At 44.7% G+C, this 13194-nt stretch overlaps 1 protein-coding gene across 4 annotated transcripts in view; it reads left to right on the top strand.

Annotated features, from left to right (window-relative positions):
• The window catches only part of DENND2B (DENN domain containing 2B), a 207670-nt gene that overhangs the window by 50008 nt on the left and 144468 nt on the right, over positions 1-13194 (top strand). For 3 of the 4 annotated variants that reach the window (XM_021002004.2, XM_021002007.2, XM_021002003.2), the window contains exon 2: positions 10579-10661. The gene's annotated coding sequence lies outside the window, so the exon portion shown is untranslated. Of the gene's footprint in view, positions 1-10578; positions 10662-10867; positions 11993-13194 lie in introns of those variants that run through there. The other variant, XM_021002005.2, reaches the window with a different exon arrangement.

The raw sequence follows: 13194 nt of genomic DNA, 5'->3' as shown, positions 1-13194 counted from the left end.
CTCCAGACTCCAAGGCCAGTGCTCTATCCACTGTACCACCTAGCTGCCCCTTAAAAAAATTTATTAAGAACATACTTTATTCATGGTAGGCTCAGTTGGTTTTAGGGTTGTACAGACAAAACCAAAGGTCCCTGTACTGAATCACTTCCCATTGTATTGCAGGGATACAGTTCATAAGTATGATCTAAGGTAAGTTGTGAAGGCAGAGGGGACTGGCAGCTAGGGGGTTTAAGGAAGGCTTCCTAGAGGAGGTGGCACCTGAAATGAAGGATTCTGGGAGGCAGAGGTGAAGACTGGCTACATTTCAGGGATGGAAGAAAGACTATTTCTGCATTTCCATAGATGTATGTGGTATCTTCCTATTAGGATGTGAGTTCCTTGAAAGTGGGAATAGTCTTTTCTGTTTGTAATTCCAGCACTTTGCACCATGCTTTTTCACATAGTAAGTGCTTTCTAAATGCTTCATTTATTCATTTCATTCATGGGAGTTGAAGATGGAAGGAAAGCTATGAGATGTTGGGGGAGGATGGGATGGATGGATATGGGGGAAGAGAGAGATGAACAGTTTCAGAAGGCTCCAAGGTAATGATGAACTTGGGTGGGTGACTGGAAGGTTGGCATCAGGAAAATTAGGCTCTTGACCCCCTTCGCCCCAGCCCCAGAAGGGTTGGACTTCTCCTTTGAGGGCAGGGTGCCTGCCTTAACAAGGAGGGTGTCTGTTTTTCCTATTAGACATGCCTAATGCTATCTGATTCCTCTCTGGACAATGATCTGGAGATTGTAACTAGCCATTGCCTCATTTGGTGCTTAGGAATTGTAGCAGAAGCCTCACTCCCTGGCAGCAGAAGAATCAGCAATATCAGGGTCAGACAGTCAGGGTGCAAGAAGCCAAACTGTGGGCCACAAACACTGGAAAAACTCCTGAGTGCAGCCCAAACCAGATGAAAATGGAAATGGGAAATATTTCACAAAACAAGTAAAAATAGTAGATAGATAATAGTTAAAATAGATACAAATAATAGTAAATAATGTTAATTTGTGGTTTTCTAAGTCAGTGTATAGCCTTCAGGGATCCGTTTCTCTTTGGGTTTGATACCACTAGCCTCGACTCTCAGTAGCTCACATTTATATATCACTTTAAAGTTTATAAAGAACAAGTTTTCAATATATGTGAGTTGGAGAATCCAGCCTTGACCCTCCTTTCTCCATAACTTCTTCGGGGGTGGTGGTGGTATGGTCCTGGTTTTTCTTCCTAGCTATGCCCAGCTTCAGAACCTCTTCTGTTAGCCTGTGTGAACAGAAAGGAAGCAAGGTTCTTTCTGGACCTGGAATCGTGAAGACCTGAGTTCTAATCCTGCCTCAGACGCTTACTAGCTGGGTGGTCATGGACTCAACTGCTACCTGCCTCAGTTTCCTTATCTGTAAAATTGAGATACTAATACCACCTGCCTGCTGTGGTTGTTGTGAGAATAAAATGCCTGGGAGAGATACCATGGAATTCAAAATGGGAAATTTTAAAGATTTTGAAGAAAGGAGAGTGGGTACCTTAGATGGGAATAGGGAAGTGGGGAAGAGGGGTGGGTTTGGGGGGAAATAGGAGGAATTCTGTTTTGAACATGTTGAGTTTGAGATGTCTCCAGGTTGAATTACCAATAGACGATTGGTGACGCTGGACTGAAATGCCAGAGATGAGACTGGGGTGTGTATATATGTGTGTGTGTGTGTGTGTGTATGTATATATGTATATATATGTATATATGTATATGTATGTATGTATGTGTATATATGTATATGTATGTATGTGTATATATGTGTATGTATGTATGTATGTGTATATGTATGTATGTATATGAATCCTCATCCCAGTGACAATAATTAAACCTATGGGCTCTGATGAGAGAGGAGACAGAAGATAAGGGGGCCTAGGACAGAACTTTGGAGAATACACACAGTTAAGGGGCACAGTATGGAAACAGAGAAAGAGCTGTGAGGCAGGAGGTGAGCAAGAACAGGGTAATGTCCCAAAAACCCAAAGGTTGTCAATAGTGTCAAATGCAACAGGTGAACTGAGAAGGATGAAATTGGAGAAAGGGCATCAGATGTAGTCATGAAGAGACCATTGGCTGTGTGACTCTGGGCAAGTCACTTAACTCTGAGAGAGAGAGACAGAGAGAGAGAGAGAGAGAGAGACAGAGAGAGAGAGAGAGAGAGAGAGAGAGAGAGAGAGAGAGAGAGAGAGAGAGAGAAGAGAGAGAGAGAGAGAGAGGGAGAGAGAGAGAGGGAGAGGGAGAGAGAGATCATTGGTACCACCTTTGGAAAAAGCAGAGTGATCAGGGTCAGAAGTCTTAACCAAGAATTAAGGATTGAATGAGAAGAGAGGAAGTCTAGACAATGAGTGTAGATAGCTTTTCCAGGAGCTGACTGAGAAAAGAAGAGACATGGAACCACAGGACTTGAATGCATTGTGGGGTCTAAGATGAGGAAGGCTTGGCCATGTCTGAAGGCAACAGGGGAGTACCAGTGGACGGGAAGAAGTTGCAGATTAGAAGGTGAGAGGGTGGATGTTTGAGTGAGTAATCTGCCGGAGGAGATGAAGAGATAGGACCAAGGCTGGAGATAAAGTAGGGGTTCCTGTTTACGGATGGGTTGGACTAGGTGACCTCTGAGTTCTTTTCCTATTCTGGCATTCTGTGACTATTAAGCTATTCTAGATCCCTCTAGGTCTTTGAGAGGCATCTGGCAGGACTATAGTAAAAAAAAATTAATCCTTTACTGTTTTCCTGGGATGGATGTGGGGTTGGGAGCTAGCACAGGCCCGTTATGGTAACCCTGGCAACATAGAAGATTTCAGCACCTGCTGAATGGGGTGTTTCCTGTTCTCTGGGGAAGTCTGTAAAAACATTGGATTGTGCCAGTATAGGATAACATATTTGGTCCTGCCAGGCAATCTTTGCTGGGCAGCTAAGTGTCGAGTTTTCTTTTCATATTGGGTTATTTGAATTTTCTTGATCTAGAGGTCTTGATATAGCCCATCTTAACAGACTGATTATAACTGAGCAGGCATGGATTTCTCCTTGGCTGACTTAGATACAACTGGGGTGGTTGATTTCTTTTAGGACTTGTGTCCAGAGTAGACAGTGTACGTCCCCAATCACTTCCAATCACTACCTTAAAGTTATTTGCCAAAAGCATTGGTTTGGTCCCTTTCTTCTGCCTCTCACCCTCCCATAGACAGGAAACCCCAAACTTCCATTCTTTCCTCCAGGAAGGGAGGCTCTTTGTAGTTTGTGGCTGTCTGCCTGACCTCAGTCAGATCATCCCAAGGCTCTGAGGCTCCCACCCTCTCCTCCCATGCCTCTCTCTCTCTCTCTCTCTCTCTCTCTCTCTCTCTCTCTCTCTCTCTCTCTCCTCTCTCTCTCTCTCTCTCTGTCTCAGTCTCTCTATCTTTGTCTCTTTCTGTGTCTCTCTGTCTGTCTCTGTCTCTGTCTGTCTCTCTGTCTCTGTCTGTCTGTCTCTGTCTGTCTTTGTCTCTATCTCTCTGTCTCTGTCTGCCTGTCTCTCTGTCTCTGTCTGCCTGTCTCTCTGTCTCTGTCTCTCTCTGTGTGTTTCTCTTTCTCTGTCTGTCTGTCTCTCTTTCTGTCTCCTGCCTCCCCATTTCTGTCTCTCTATCTTTCTCTCTCTGTTTCTGTCTGTGTCTCTTTCTCTTTCCCCCCTCCCCATCTCTGTCTCTCTATCTCTCTCTCTGTCTCTGTCTCTCTCTGTCTCTCTGTCTTTATCTTGCTCTCTGTCGCTCTATTTCTCTTTCTCTGTCTCTCTGTCTGTCTCTGTCTCTGTCTCTCTCTCTCTCTATCTTGCTCTCTGTCTCTGTCTCTCTCTCTCTGTTTCTCTGTCTCTGTCTGTCTCTCTTTCTCTCCCCCCATCTCTGTCCTCTATCTCTCTCTCTGTCTCTGTCTCTCTGTCTGTCTCTCTCTCTGTGTTTCTCTGTCTCTGTCTGTCTGTCTCTTTCTCTCTCCCCCCTCCCCATCTCTGTCTCTCTATCTCTCTCTCTGTCTCTGTCTCTCTGTGTTTCTCTGTCTCTGTCTGTCTCTCTTTCTCTCTTTCTCTCCCCCCTCCCCATCTCTGTCTCTCTATCTCTCTCTCTGTCTCTGTCTCTGTCACTCTGGGTGCAGATGCTTCTGAAGCCAGGAAGTCTCTCTGTTGCTTCGGCTGTGTTCCCTGGTTGACAATCTACAGAGCAAGTACGCCATGAGCCTAACAAAACAGATCTCTCTTCCCAGGCCAGAACCTAAGCCACAGGAGGCTGGGAGAGTTTAGAATAGAATAGAAATCTGGGGCTGGAAGGGACCTTAGAAACCATCACATCCATCTCAGACTCTTTCTCAGACACCTACTAGCTGTGTGACCTTGAACAAATCACTTAACCTCTGCCTGCTTCAGTTTCCCCAACTATAAAATGTGGATAATAACAGCACCTACCTCCCAGTGTGGTTGTGAGACAGTATTTGCAGAGGTGTTTTAGCACAATACATGGTGCGTAGTAGGCGGTTTATAAATACTTATTCCTTTCCCCTTCCACTTTTTTTTTTTTATTAAACTGAGACCCAAGAGGTTGTGACTTGTTCAGGGTTATAGAGCTAGTAACTGGACCGGCCAGCTCTAGGACCTCCCTCTTGTCCAGCATATTATGTGGTCACTCACTGTGTTGACCGTGAGACCAGATGTTACTCCGCAGTGTTAGTCAGCAGGTCTCCTCTGGGGACTTTGCCTGGTCCATGCTGGAACCCAGGAGTGGAAGGGGATATTCCTTGGGGGGAGGGGCTCTACCCATCGAGAAGATCTGAGCAGTACTTTTTCTTCTCCAAGGCAGCTTCAGCCACTGTGGGGAGCCACTGATTTGGGGGGTGGCCTGATGGGGCTCCCTTTGTGACAGAAACACATGAATAGGATGAAGATGGCAAGGGCGATGACCAGACTGTAAACCCATCATATGAAAAGGCAGAATTAGGACCCCCGCTTAGAAAGGAATCATAGCGTAAAGGTGAATACTAAGCCCAACCCCCTTGTTTTCTATCAGCCAGCCCCTTGCTACTTTTCCAGCCTTCTTACACCTTCCTCTGGTATCCAGTGGCCTCATCACATAAGACACTCCATTTTCACCGGCCGTGCCCCACGCATGGAACGCTCTCCCTTCTGATCTCTGCCTCCTGGCCTTGTTGGCTTCTTTCAAGTTCCAGGGAAAATCCCACTTTCTGCAAACAGATGTTCCCAGTCCTTAATCTTCATGCCTGCCCTCTGAGGCCACTTCCAATTTACCCTGTGCTTACCTTGTGGGCGCATAGTTATTAGCATGTGGTCTTCCCATTAGACTGCGAGCTACTTGAGGTCAGGAAGGTTTTTTTTCTTTTTTAAACCTTTCTTTGTATCCTGAGCTTAGCACAGTGTCTGGCTGTTAATTAGCTAACTAAGAATACTAAAGTTTAATGAGGTTCAGTGACTTGCCCAGGGCCCTACATCTAGTAAATGCCTAAAGGAGGACTTGAACCCAGGTCTTCCTGACCTCAAGTCTAGCACTCCATTACTATAACATGCTGCTTCATTAGAAGTTGCAGAGGGGGCAGCTAGGTGGTGCAGTGGATAGAGCACTGGCCCTGGAGTCAGAAGGACCTGAGTTCAAATCCAGCCTCAGACACATAACACTTACTAGCTGTGTGACCGCATTGCCTAGCCAAAAAAAAAAAAAACAGAAGTTGCAGAGAAACTAACTTCGGCTTCTTGGGAGGGGAAGGCTTCTTAATAGAACAGATTGGGTCTGGAGGGAGAGAGGCTTGTTACTCTAAAGAGCTTCAAGAGGAGGTTAGGAGGATACTGGTATGGGGTATAGTGGCATTTCTGTTTAGATATTTGTCAGCCTATGTGAGCGCAGGACTCCTTTCTTACTCTGATATTTTGGTATTCTAACTTGTTCCAAGTTCCTCTGGACCCTTTGAGAGGCGACTAGCAAGAACATAGTTTAAAAAATTCTTTATGTGATTTAAAAAAAAATTCCTTTATTGGAAGGGACCTTGAGAGGTCATTTAGCCTTTCTCTGTGTCTTCAGGGGCCAACTCCAGCTTCCCTGACAGATGACACCTCTTGCCTTGAAGGACCTAGATAAAGACATTTCATGATCCTCCCTTGTTCACTGATCTAGTAGCCAAAACTCTGTACTTACCCTAAATCTCCCACCCTTTATTGTGGACCATTCTGTTCTATCTTCATGCAGGGGGATACCCTTTGTAGATGTGATAACAATGACTCAATCAGAGCCCTGCTTTCTCCTCTTGAGGCTGGCTCTGAAAACATTGATTTCTCACTTCACCTTCATCTTCTGTCAGCCTGACTGGTCCTTCCCAGAACCAGGTTCTAGGAGAAGTGTGTTTAGAGAAGAGGGGACCAGGGCCTTTAAGGCCCTATATAGGCTCCTCCTTTCCTCACATCCCTCTGTCCTACCTTTAACTCTTTTGGTCCCTTGGGCCTTGCTCCCCAATTTTCCATAGTCTCTTCCCTGACTAAACAACTAAGCAGCCTACTATGGTGTATTGCACTTAGTGGGTGTGCAGTATCTATCAGTCAAACGAATCGATGAGGGACTATATTTGTTGAATGACATCTTGCTAGGAATTTGCTGGAGTCAGGACATCACTGAGTGTTGAGCAGTCTGGCAAAGAACACTATGCTATGGTTCTTGGAAGTGTAGACTGGTAATTGAGTGGATAGGGAGGGCTTGGACTGGGTTCAGAGGAAAGAACGCACCGGAGAAAGGTCTGAGAAAAATAGGCCTTTTGAGGAGAAGCTACAGTCTGAGCTTGTTTTGCCAATAGACAATAGACAAATGAGGAAAGAGACTTAATTACAGCTTTTAAGTCTGTGAAAGAATATTGTGTGAGTGAAAGGGAACAGCTGTTCGAAGTTTTCTCTTAGTGCAGGACAGGATGAAATCATCGTTAATTACAGCAAGAGGTCCCTCAGCTAGATGTTAGGAAGGACCTTCTGAAACGAAGCTTTGGAAACTCCTTACCAGTGGAAGTTGTGGGATTTCTCTGGTAGACTTTAAAGAAAAGATAGAAGGCCTTGTTGCGCTTCGATTTGGATCCAGGCCAGAAGGGAAGTGGTAGGTAAAAGGAAGCTAAGAAGACTCATTAGTTCCCTTCCAAATTAAGCATTTGAAGGACAAGAAATTAAGTTCTAAAAAGCATTGCTTATGTGTACGATCCCCTTCTTCCCCTTCCGTGAAGTTGCTGAGAAAGCCATGTAACTCAAGGATGCCACTAGGGGGCGCATAGACCACATGTTGTGTCTAGTTCTAAATTGTAGAATATAGTTTGAGATAACTTTTTTTTTTCTTCTGGAGACAGATTTTGCTGTCATGTGTGAGCTTCAAGCTCTTGACAGGTGCCCCTTCAAGCTTCCTCCTCCTCCTTTTCTTCCTCCTCCTCTTCCTTCTCCTCCTTCACACTTCTGTATTATACATTTTTTTTTTTACATTGAGGGGCATAGAGATCAGTATTAATTTTTTCTCTTAAGTGTGTAGAAGTTAGTAGACCTGGGCAAGCAGAAGGTGTAGTTCTAGGATTAGACTTCATAGGTCACCTTGGCCAACACCCCCCCCTTTTTTTTTTTTACAGATGAGGAAACTGAAGCTAGGTAGCAGGGTGGTTAGAGAGCTGGCCCTGAACTTGAGACTCATCTTCATGAGTTCAAATCTGGCCTCAGATACTTCCTAGCTGTGTGACTCTGGGCAAGTCACTTCACCCTGTTTGCTTTAGTTTCCTCATCTGTAAAATGAGCTGGAGAAGGAAACATGTCTTTGCCAAGAAAACCCCCCAGATGGAGTCATGAAGAGTCAGATACAACTGAAAACAACAACAGTATCTCAGGTTCTGGGCTTGTAAGTCATAGAACTAGGGTTTAAATCCAGAACCTCTGCCTTCAAACCCAGTACTTTCTACTGCCACTGTGTTTTTTCCCTGTTATGATGCAATGGGCTATAGTTCTCTCTCCTGAAAAATGAAGAGGTTGGATTAGATAATCTTTAAATCCTCTCCCAGCTCTACATGTTAGGGGTTCTTTCTAGTAATAATAGTATCTAGAATTTCTCTAGTGCTTTGAGGTTTGCAAAGAGACTTCACAAATATTTTCTCATGTTCTTGTCACAACTCCTTTGGGTGGCAGGTGCTGTTTTTATCCCTGTTTTATCGATGAGGAAGCTGAGGTGACAGAGATTGTACTTTACCCAGGTCATACAGATAGTAAGAGTCTGAGGCTAAATTTGAATTCAGGTAAGGTCTCTTCAGAGCAGAGATGGCCCCTTAGAACATGAAGAGAAAACAAGAATTCTCTCTCTTTCACCCTTTTCTTTCCTCTCATTTTTCTTCTCCTAGCAAGAAAACAATTCCAACCTAGATCTGTTCTAGGTTCAGAGGGCTAATGCTAAAGACTTTGATGGTCTGAGGTTCTAAGACAGTTGGTGTTTGATGAGCTTATCTTTTCTTTGAAGCTTGAAGTTGGGTTACTAATTCAGGGATCCCCAGTGTTGAAGTTTGTAATGCCGTATTTTCCCCTTAGATTTGGTGAAGCTCCTCTTTCCCCAACTCTTTCTAAATATCCTGCATAGCAGAATTGTCAGATTTGCTGCTGGCTAGCCTGCTAAACTCTGAAGTGCAATCTGAAACAGATTAAAATGTAATTAGGAGATGTTTAACAAAATGAATAAAAATACAATACAATATAGATAACGCCAGTTAGTGGTTTTCTAAGTCAATATATGGCTACAGGGATCCATTTCTATTTGAGTTTGACTTCACTGCTGTGCAGCATGCATATATATGTATACATGTGTGTGTGTACACACAAATACATGTGTGCATATGTAGTATGTATACATGTATACACAACTATATGAATGTGTGTGTTTATATACAGACACATATTGTGGTTCATTTGTTTCAGTCGTGTCAAACTCTTCGTGACCCCATTTGGGGTTTTCTTGGTACAGATACTGGAGTGGTTTGCCATTTCCTTCTCCAGCTCATTTTACAGATGAGGAAACTGAGGCAGATATGATGAAGTGATTTGCTCTGGGTCATACAGCTAATAAGTGTCTGAGACCAGATTTGAACTCAGAAAGATGATTCTTCTGGCTCTGTATCCCCTTGCCACCTACCTGTCCTATATACACACATATATTATGTTATGTATGTGTCTTTTTGTGTTTGCATGTGTCTACACATATGTGTGAATGTGTATATATACATACATACATATATAATATATGTGATTTTCCTCCCTCAAATCACAGCCATCTGTGACTTTCTTAGAAAGGTCTTAGGTCTTTAAGCCACATTCGTATATCTAGTTTTTAAAATCTAAAATGAATATAAAATTTTCAACTCTCATTGAGATAATTAGAAGTAGCCTGGGATGTTATAACACTAGGAAGAAGATCAGTGCAATAAAAATTCTATACTTCTATAGGGAACACTTTTTATGTTAGGTAGCATAACCTAGGAAAGAATTTTCTGCACCTTAAGTCAGGAAATCAACAGTCTCTGCAGAGTTCTGCCATTGACTCAGTCTGCCCTGGAGCTAGCCGTTTAGCTATCCAGTGTCTGTATTCTCTCTTGTAAGACAGAGATGATAACTGCCTGCCTTTACCCACCTCTTCCTGAGGTTGTTGTGAAATTCAAATGAGTGAGAATTTTTGTGTGAGCACTTTGAAAAACATGTCATCATATAAGCCCAAGGTTATATATTTATATTTCTCATAAGATTTAGAGCTAGAGGAAATGTTAATGGGCAGTTGGTCCAACCCTCTGATATTATGTGTGGAAATGAAGGGGAAGAACAAGGCAGAGAAGAAGTCACTTGCTAGGGGTCACACAAGGAAGGAAGCCCAGAGCAAGTATTTGTAGGAAAAGAAACAAAGTATTTTTCTTCTAACCTATGAATTGATTATACAAGATGCCCCAAAAGTCTTTGTGTGGTTTTAAGCTATAGGTTGGAAGGAGATTCCACTGCTATCATCTCATTCAAATCCCAGGACAATCCTGGGAAGCAGGAGTGCAGATATTATTAGCTCTTTTTTCATAAGGAAATGGTGAGGTTCGAAAGTTGGTGACTTGCCCAAGATTCTGTAGCCGGTCAGCAGCTGAGCTATGGTTTGAAGCCAGGTATTCCAACTCCCAAGAGCAATACTTTCCCCATTATATCTGGTGACTCTAGACATGAGCAGAGGTGCCCTCTACCCTCTAGAGACTCCTTTAACCTCTAGTCCTGGGTAGAACCCCAGCACATCTGGCTGTCCATCATAACTCGAAATCCTCATTCTTGTTTGTCAATTAGTATTTGCCCCCTGATTAAGGTGGTCTATGATAGCAACTTGATTGTGTCCTTGAGGGCCATTCCAGTGCCCTGAGCAGGACAGAAAAGGAAGAAAGAGGGAGGGCTGGGAAGACAAGGGAAGGGAATGCCAGCTGTTCCCTCTTCGCTGTGATACTGAGACCCGACTACCAGTCACTGAGCAATTGTTTTGATTTTCAGGAAGATGAGAGACTGTCCAGACTCCAGCGCCATGAGTGTCTGCACTGACTGAAGCCATCCACAGGACCTGGGCGGGCAGCAGAGTAAGTACAGAGGCCAGTCTGGGCGGGCTCTGGGGATGAGGTGGGTGCATTTCCGCCCACATCTCAGCCCGGAAAATCCCAACTACAGAAACAAGTCAAAGCAAGGCAGCACAATCCTCCCAGCCCACTTCAGAGCCCAAAGGCAGACTGTATTTCCTCTCATGATCTTTTTAGCCAGCTCCCTCCAGTAACTCAGGACTCTTCCAAGTTATATTATTTTCAAAAACAAAAATAACAACACTAAGACGACAGTGGAGGGGAAGAGAACAAGCCAGCCTAGTGTCTTCTCTCCTCTGGGCTTATTCGAGCAAGTTCCCAGGAACAGCTCAGTGCCTCTGTTTGACTGGAGGGAGGTAGGAGGGGTGGAATGTGCAAAAAACTGAGCCGGTCAAAAGGCAGCGTTATTTCATGGATGTCTCCAGAATCAAGACTGCATATGTGTGACAGAGAGATTGTTAGGGGGAGGCAGTAAGGTAATAGAGGAGAACAGGATGGAGACAAACAGAGACAAAGAGAGGACAGACAGAACAAAGAGTGTATGTGAGAGAGAAAGAGAAGAGACAGACAGAGGAGAGAGAGAACACAGAGGACAGAGAGAAAACACAGAGAAAGAACAGAGAGAGAGAACGGAGTTAAATGTATGTGTGAGAAAGAGAGTGTGTGTGTGTGTGTATGTGTGTGTGTGAGAGACAGAGAGAGAGAGAACACAGAGAACAGAGAGAGACAGAGTAAATGTATATGTGAGAAAGAGTGTGTGTGTGAAAGAGAAAGAGAGAGAACACAGAGAGAGAACAGAGAGAGACAGAATAAATGTGTATGTGAGAAAGAGAGAGTGTGAGAGAGAGAACACAGAGAGAAGACAGAGAGAACATAGAGAACACAGAGAAAGAGAGAGAACAGAGAGAGAGTAAATGTATATGTGTGTGTATGTGTGTGTGTGTGAGAGAGAGAGAGTGTGTGTGTGTGTGTGTGAGAGAGAGAGAGAGTGTGTGTGTGTGTGTGTGTGTGTGTGTGTGTGTGTGTGTGTGTGTGTGTGTGAGAGAGAGAGAGAGAGAGAGAGAGAGAGAGAGAGAGAGAGAGAGAGAGGGCAAACGAGCCAGAGGGAGAACAGGGTCTCCATGACAACTGGCCGGGCCGGCAGCTAGTAGTGCTTGTGCTCATTGGAACTGGAAGAAGCTTTGGAAAGGTCAGAGGAGGGAGCTGGGGAATCGCGCAGCAGGTATTGGACCCTAAGCGAGCGGATTTGGGGGCCCAGGGCTCCCCAGCCTGAGCTTGGTGTGAGCGGGACCCGGCTGAGAATGGAGTGGGCAGGAAAGGCCCGGGAGTTTCAGGTAAAGAACAAACACCGACTTTGGCCCGATTGTTTTTCCTCCTCCCGGTCGTTGTGTTTACTCGGCACTGGCGGCGGCGGCGAACGCCTGCCCTCGCTGCTCGGGCTTTGGGGCTCTGGGGAATGATGTCATGCATGCTCCAACAGTTGGATTCTATTAGGTGAGCAGTGGGGAAACAGGCAAGCTTTCTGGGCTGGACGACCTTTCCTTGCTGAGGCTAACTCTTTTGCTGAATCTGAGGTGTCTGAGCACAAATACCACCCTCATTTTGGCTTATTTTAGCGTAGGAATTTTTACATGAGAACTATATACATTAAAAAAAAAGTCTCACCCCTTACCTTAGTTTTTGTGCTAGTGATTCTTAACTAAAAATCGCTGTGTCCTGTGCGCCGGCTACGTTACAGTTTCTTATGTGCCCTTCTGTCTGGCCTGTAATTTAAAATTGAAAGCTAATTAAGCTCCAGTAGATGCCGGCTCTGGAATCCATGTGTCTTGGGAGTATTTATTAGGATGGGGAGAGTGGTGAGGACCCCGGAGCTGGGGAGTCTTCTCCCTTCCCAGTAACGCCCTGAGGGTCAGGATGGCCTCCATAGATGTTTTAATACCAATAGAAGATGATTTTTCTAAGCAATGCATGAGGAGGGTGTAAAAGGGGGTCAATCTGGAAGTGAGCTGGCCTGAGGACTATGTTTGAGCAGGTAAACTCCCCTGGTTAAGATTCTAACCAATGATCTCGTGCAGACAGTGAGTGTCTCAGCTGGCCCAAAGCATGAAGAATCCAGGCTTCCTTTCCCCTTCTATCCTGACTGTCATGTATTTTGGAAAAACTTGTTCTGACCTCAGAAGGAAGTCATTGGGCCAGACATACACTAGGATGTTGCTCAGCATGTGGGGCTGGTGGAGATGTCCCAAAGCATTGGGGGGATCAGAGACTGTTATCTGAGATAGAAAGGTGTTCTCAGAAGTAAGCATCATCAGGCTTCGCATCTTCAGGAGCCCCAATGCTGAGGTGACACATTTATCACCTCCGTCTCTGCCCTTGAAATGACTTAAACTTTCTTCTGCCAAGTGCAGAGCCTTGTCTGGGGCCGCTGCTTGTTTTCTATGGGCCAGAGTAGGGAAGCCCCCCAGCTCTTTTTTTTTTTCCTTCCCTTCTTGAACTTTCTGAACAGAATGCCTTTTGTACTCTGGCAAACAATGAG

This window comes from Phascolarctos cinereus, unplaced genomic scaffold (assembly GCF_003287225.1).
Source record: "Phascolarctos cinereus isolate Bilbo 61053 unplaced genomic scaffold, phaCin_HiC Scaffold_9;HRSCAF=440, whole genome shotgun sequence".
NCBI classification, from domain to species: Eukaryota; Metazoa; Chordata; class Mammalia; order Diprotodontia; family Phascolarctidae; genus Phascolarctos; species Phascolarctos cinereus.
The sequence above is the reverse complement of the archived record's forward strand: the minus strand, read 5'-3'. Positions and strand labels throughout refer to the sequence as shown.